Raw genomic sequence first — 7,684 nt, 5'->3', positions numbered from 1 at the left:
CGGAGAGAGTGGAGAGAAAGTGCGGGAATCCCCCAGAGGCCGAGTATATGGGAGAGCGGAGAGAGGAGAGAAAGTGCGGGAATCCCCCAGAGGCCGAGTATATGGGAGAGCGGAGAGAGGAGAGAAAGTCCGGGAATCCCCCAATGGCCGAGTATATGGGAGAGCGGAGAGAGGAGAGAAAGTCTGGGAATCCCCCAATGGCCGAGTATATGGGAGAGCGGAGAGAGGAGAGAAAGTCTGGGAATCCCCCAGAGGCCAAGTATATGGGAGAGCGGAGAGAGGAGAGAAAGTGCGGGAATCCCCCAGAGGCCGAGTACATGGGAGAGCGGAGAGAGGAGAGAAAGTGCGGGAATCCCCCAGAGGCCGAGTATATGAGAGAGTGGAGAGAGGAGAGAAAGTGCGGGAATCCCCCAGAGGCCGAGTATATGGGAGAGTGGAGAGAGGACAGAAAGTCCGGGAATCCCCCAGAGACCGAGTATATGGGAGAGCGGGGAGAGGAGAGAAAGTGCGGGAATCCCCCAGAGGCCGAGTATATGGGAGAGCGGAGAGAGGAGAGAAAGTGCGGGAATCCCCCAGAGGCCGAGTATATGGGAGAGCGGAGAGTGGAGGGAAAGTCCGGGAATCCCCCAGAGACCGAGTATATGGGAGAGCGGGGAGAGGAGAGAAAGTGCGGGAATCCCCCAGAGGCCGAGTATATGGGAGAGCGGAGGGAGGAGAGAAAGTGCGGGAATCTCCCAGAGGCCGAGTATATGGGAGAGTGGAGAGAGGAGAGAAAGTCCGGGAATCCCCCAGAGGCCGAGTATATGGGAGAGCGGAGAGAGGAGAGAAAGTGCGGGAATCCCCCAGAGGCCGAGTATATGGGAGAGCGGAGAGAGGAGAGAAAGTGCGGGAATCCCCCAGAGGCCGAGTATATGGGAGAGTGGAGAGAGGAGAGAAAGTCCGGGAATCCCCCAGAGGCCGAGTATATGGGAGAGCGGAGAGAGGAGAGAAAGTGCGGGAATCCCCCAGAGGCCGAGTATATGGGAGAGCGGAGAGAGGAGAGAAAGTCTGGGAATCCCCCAGAGGCGGAGTATATGGGAGAGCGGAGAGAGGAGAGAAAGTGCGGGAATCCCCCAGAGACCGAGTATATGGGAGAGCGGAGAGAGGAGAGAAAGTCCGGGAATCCCCCAGAGGCCGAGTATATGGGAGAGCGGAGAGAGGAGAGAAAGTGTGGGAATCCCCCAGAGGCCGAGTATATGGGAGAGCGGAGAGAGAGGAGAGAAAGTCTGGGAATCCCCCAGAGGCCGAGTATATGGGAGAGCGGAGAGAGGAGAGAAAGTGCGGGAATCCCCCAGAGGCCGAGTATATGGGAGAGCGGAGAGAGGAGAGAAAGTCCGGGAATCCCCCAGAGGCCGAGTATATGGGAGAGCGGAGAGAGGAGAGAAAGTGCGGGAATCCACCAGAGGCCGAGTATATGGGAGAGCGGAGAGAGGAGAGAAAGTCCGGGAATCCCCCAGAGGCCGTTGATATGGGAGAGCGGAGAGAGAGGAGAGAAAGTCTGGGAATCCCCCAGAGGCCGAGTATATGGGAGAGCGGAGAGAGGAGAGAAAGTGCAGGAATCCCCCAGAGGCCGAGTATATGGGAGAGCGGGGAGAGGAGAGAAAGTGCAGGAATCCCCCAGAGGCCGAGTATATGGGAGAGCTGAGAGAGGAGAGAAAGTGCAGGTATCCCCCAGAGGCCGAGTATATGGGAGAGCGGAGAGAGGAGAGAAAGTGCAGGAATCCCCCAGAAGCCGAGTATATGGGAGAGCGGGGAGAGGAGAGAAAGTGCAGGAATCCCCCAGAGGCCGAGTATATGGGAGAGCGGGGAGAGGAGAGAAAGTGCGGGAATCCCCCAGAGGCCGAGTATATGGGAGAGCGGAGAGAAGAGAGCGGGGTGACAAAACAAAAATAATCAAGGAGTGACATCAGAGGACAGCAGGTCGGTGATTTTTGGGTGAGTATTACCATTTTTTTTTTGCTCTCTGAGCTCGGGTAGTGATTATAACTTGGTATTAATTTATTAAATAAATAACTTAAACTAGATATACTAATTAGTTAATAAAACTAAAAATAATCGAGTGGATAAAAACTTTGACTAATTAAATAAATAAAAGAAGGTTAGATAGGGATGGCAGGGCAGGTGGTATATCGCAACTGCAGCATGTGGGAGTTTGTGGAGAGCAGCGAGATCCCAAGCAACCACATCTGCAGTAAATGTCTGCAGCTCGAGGAACTTCGGCTCAGAATTGTTGGGCTGGAGTCCAAGGTGCATACACTACAATGCATCAGGGAGGGGGTAAGTTACATTAACAATTTGATCCAATAGGCAGTCACACTCCTTAGGTTCGGTAGTGGTTTAGATTTGATCAGTGGTCAGGGACAGGAGGATGTGACTGTGAGTCAGGCAGGTATGGGGATCTAGGATGCAGTGATGGAGGAGTCTCAGCCTTTGACCTTGTCCAACAGGTACGAGGTACTTGCTACCTGTATCGTTGAGAACAAGGGCTGTCCGGAGGATGGGCAAACTGACCACGGCACTGTGATACAGGAGGCCATTCCAGTGGGGGGAGTAAAAAGGAATGTGGTAGTGGTAGGAGATAGTTTAGTCAGGGGGATAGAGACTGTTCTCTGCAGCTGCGACCGAGAGTCCCAAAGGCCTCGTTGCCTGCCCGGCGCAAGGGTTAAGGACATCTCCTCATGGCTGGAAAAGAACCAGGAGCACGAGGGCGAGGATCCAGTTGTCGTGGTCCAGGTAGGAACCAATGATATGGGTAGAACTAGGAATGAGGTTCAGCTGAGGGAGTTTGAGGAGCTAGGGTCTAAATTAATGAGCAGAATCTCAAAGGTAATAATCTCTGGATTACAACCTGAGCCATACGCAAATTGACATTGGGACAAACAGAGTTAAATGCGTGGTTCAAAAAGTGATGTGGGAAGCAAAGGTTTCGATTCATCAGGCATTGGCACCAGTACTGGGGAAAGAGGGAGCTGTTCCGTTGGGACGGGCTCCACTTAAACCAGGCTGGGAGCAGTGTCCTGGCGAATCGAATAGCTAGGGCTTTAAACTAAAAAAGAGGGGAGAGGGCTCAGGTGAGAGGAAATTTAGAAATCTAAGGAGAAAAGTCAAGGCATTAGAGCAGTGTAGCGATTCAGGTAAAGATAAGCAGAGTGTGACAGGAAGGGACAGAGAGTTTAACGATAATAGTGCATCAGCGAATAAGGTCAAATCAGGGAAAAATGGTAAAAAGTTAAAATTAAAGGCGCTTTATCTGAATGCACGAAGCAAGATAAAAAAATTAATGCCACAAATAGAGATAAATGGGTTTGATCTAATAGCCATCATACAGACATGATTGCAAGGTGACCAAGGTTGGAAACTAAATATACCATGGCACTTGATGTTTCAAAAAGAAAATGGAAAAGGAGGAGGTAAAGCCCTGATAATAAAGGGCAGTAAACTTAGAAACATAGAAAATAGGAGCAGGAGTAGGCCATTCGGCCCTTCGAACCTGCTCCGCCATTCAATATGATCATGGCTGATCCTCTGTCTCAATACCATATTCCTGCTCTCTCCCATACTCCTTGATGCCTTCTGTGTCTAGAAATCTATCTAGCTCCTTCTTAAATATATTCAGTGACTTGGCCTCCACAGCCTCCTGTGGTAGAGAATTCCACAGGTTCACCACCTTCTGAAAGAAGAAATTTCTCCTCATCTCAGTCCTAAATGTCCTACCCCATACCCTGAGACTGTGACCCCTTGTTCGAGACCCCCCCAGCCAGGGGAAACATCCTCCCTACAACCAATCTGTCTATCCCTGTCAGAATTTTATATGTTTCAATGAGATCCCCTCTCATTCTTCTAAACTCGAGTGAATACAGGCCGAGTCGACTCAATCTCTCCTCATATGATAGTCCTGCCATCCCAGGAATCAGTCTGGTGAACCTTCGCTGCACTCCCTCTATGGCAAGTATATCCATTCTTAGACCAAATCTGCACACAATACTCCAGGTGTGGTCTCACCAAGGCCCTGTAGAACTGCAGTAAGACATCCTTACTCCTGTACTCAAAATCCTCTTGCAATGAAGGCCAACATACCATTCTCCTTCCTAACTGCTTGCTGCACCTGCATGTTTGCTTTCAGTGACTGGTGTACAAGGACACCCAGGTCCCTTTGTACATCAACATTTCCCAATCTATCACCATTTAAATAATACTCTGCCTTTATGTTTTTCCTTCTGAAGTGGATAACTTCACATTTATCCACATTATACTGCATCTGCCATACTGTATTTGCCCTCTCAGTCAACTTGTCTAAATCGCCTTGAAGCCTTTTTGCATCCTCCTCACCACTCACGATCCCACCTAGTTTTGTGTAATCAGCAAACTTGGAAATATTACATTTGGTTCCCTCATTCAAATCATTGATATATATTGTGAATAGTTGGGGCCCAAGCACTGATCCCTGCGGTACCCCACTAGTTACTGCCTGCCACCCCGAAAAAGACCCATTTATTCCTACTCTCTGTTTCCTGTCTGTTAACCAATTTTCAATCCATGCCAGTATATCACCCCCAATCCCATGTGCTTTAATTTTGCACACTAACCTCTTATGTGGGACTTTATCAATGGCCTTCTGAAAATCCAACTATACCACATCCACTGGTTCTCCCTTATCTATTCTATCAGTTACATCCTCAAAAAACTCCAATAAGTTTGTCAAGCACAATTTCCCTTTCACAAATCCATGTTGACTTTGTCTAATCTCATTTTCTAAGTGTCCTGTTATCACATCCTTTATAATAGACTCTAGCATTTTCCCTACTATTGATGTTAGGCTAACCTGTCTATAGTTCCCTGTTTTCTCTCTCCCTCCTTTTTTAAATAATGGGGCTACATTTGCCACCCTCCAATCTGCAGGAACTGCTCCATAATCTATAGAATTTTGGAAGATGACAACTATTGCATCCATTATTTCCATGGCTACCTCTTTTAGTACTCTGGGATGCAGATTATCAGGCCCTAGGGATTTATCAGCTTTCAGTCCCATTAATTTCTCCAGCACTATTTTTTTACTAATACTAATTTCCTTTAATTCCTCCTTCTCACTAGACCCTTGGTTCCCTAGCATTTCTGAGAAGTTATTTGTGTCCTCTTCCGTGAAGACAGAACCAAAGTATTTGTTTAATTGCTCTGCCATTTCCTTGTTCCTCATTATAAATTCTCCTGTTTCTGACTGTAAGGGACCTACATTTGTCTTCACTAATCTTTTTCTTTTTACATACTTGTAGAAGCTTTTACAATCTGCTTTTATGTTACTTGCAAGTTTACTCTCATGCTCTATTTTTCCCCTCTTAATCAATCTCTTGGTCCTTTTTTGCTGAATTCTAAACTGCTCCCAATCCTCAGGTTTGCCACTTTTTCTGGCAACTTTATATGACTCCTCTTTGGATCTAATACTTAATTTCTTTTGTTAGCCATGGTTGGGCCGTTTTTCCTTTTGTGTTTTTGCGCCAGAAAGGAATGTATAATTGTTGCAATTCATGCATTCGTTCCTTAAATGTTAGTCATTGCCTATCCACCGTCATGCCTTTTAATGAAGCTTCCCAATCTATCATAGCCAACTCACTCCTCATACCTTCATAGTTTCCTTTGTTTAGATTTAGGACCCTAGTTTCGGATTGGATTACTTCACTTTCCATCTTAATGAAGAATTCTATCATGTTATGATCACTCTTCCCTAAAGGACCCCACACAACAAGATTATTAATTAACCCCTTCTCATTGAACAATACCCAACCTAGATTAGCCTGTTCCCTGGTTGGCTCCTCAACGTACTGGTCTAAAAAAACTCCAGGAATTCATCCTCTACAATATTATTGCTAATTTGGTTTGGCCAGTCTATATGCAGATTAAAGTTGCCCATGATTATTGTAGTATCCTTGTTACATGCATCTCTAATTTCCTGTTTGATGCCATCTCCTACATTACCACTACTACTTGGAGGCCTATAGACAACTCTCATCAATGTCTTCTGCCGTTTGGTGCTTCTTAACTTCAGTAATGAGGAAGGATCTTGGCTCGGAAGATCAGGAAGTAGAATCAGTATGGGTGGAGGTAAGAAATAACAAGGGGCAGAAAATACTTGTTGGAGTAATCTATAGGCCCCCAATCAGTAGTTATACTGTTGGACAGAGTATTAATCAAGAAATAAGAACAGCTTGTAACAAGCGTAATGTAATAATCATGGGGGACTTTAATCTTCATATAGACTGACAAATCAAATTGGCAAATGTAGTTTGGAGGACGGGTTCATGGAATGCATTCAAGACAGCTTCCTAGAACAATACATCATGGAATCAACCAGAGAACAGGCTATTCTAGTTCTTGTCTTGTTTAATGATTTAGGGTTGATTAGTAATCTCATAGTAAGGGATCCTCTGGGGAAGAGTGATCATAATATGATAGAGTTTCGCACTGAGTTCGAGAGTGACGTACTTAAGTCAGAAACTAGACTCTTAAACTTAAATAAAGCCAATTACATAGGTATAAGGGGCGAGTTGGCTAAGGTAGATTGGGAAATTAGGTTAAAAGGTATGACAGTAAATAAGCAATGGCAAACATTTAAAGAAATATTTCATAATTCTCAATGATCATACATTCCATTGAGATATAAAAACCCCAGGGGGAAAGTGATCCATCCGTGGCTAACTAAAGAAGTTAAGGATAGTATTAGCTTAAAAGAAAAGGCTTATAATGTTGCCAAGAAGAGTATTAAGCCTGAGGATTGGGAGAGTTTTAGAAACCAGCAAAGGATGACCAAAAAAATGATAAAGAGGGAGAAAATAGAATATGAGAGTAAATTAGCAAGAAATATAAAAACAGATTGTAAGAGCTTCTACAAGTTTGTAAAAAGGAAGAGATTAGCAAAAGTGAATGTGGGTCCCTTAGAGGCTGAGACAGGAGAAATTATAATGGGGAATAAGGAAATGGCAGAGATGTTAAACAAATATTTTGTATCTGTTTTCGAAGTAGAAGAAACAAAAAACATACCAGAAATAATGTGGAACCGAGGGTCTAATGCGGGTGAGGAACTTAAAGTAATTAATATTAGTAAAGAAAACGCACTGGAGAAATTAATGGGACTAAAAGCCAATAAACCCCCCTGGACCTGAAGAGCTACATCCTAGGGTTCTAAAAGAGGTGGCTGCAGAAATAATGGATGCATTGGTTGTAATCTTCCAAAATTCACTAGATTCTAGATGGTCCCAGTGGATTGGAAGGTAGCAAATTTAACATTGCTATACAAGAAAGGAGGGAGAGGGAAAACAGGGAACTCCAGGCCAGTTAGCCTAACATCGGTTGTCGGGAAAATGCTGGAATCCATTATTAAGGACGTGGTAACAGGACACTTAGAAAATCATAATATGATTAGGCAGAGTCAACACGGTTTTATGAAAGGTAAATCGTGTTTGACGTTTTTTGAGGGTGTAACGAGCAGGGTAGATAAGGGGGAACCAGTGGATGTAGTATATTTATATTTTCAAAAGGCATTCGATAAAGTGCCACACAAAAGTTTGTTATGCAAGATAAGGTCTCATGGGGTTGGGGGTAATATATTAGCATGGATAGAAAATTGGTTAACGGACAGAAAATAGATAGTAGG

Source organism: Heptranchias perlo, chromosome 5 (assembly GCF_035084215.1).
Source record: "Heptranchias perlo isolate sHepPer1 chromosome 5, sHepPer1.hap1, whole genome shotgun sequence".
In the NCBI taxonomy this organism is placed as follows: domain Eukaryota; kingdom Metazoa; phylum Chordata; class Chondrichthyes; order Hexanchiformes; family Hexanchidae; genus Heptranchias; species Heptranchias perlo.
Note: the sequence above shows the minus strand (reverse complement) of the source record.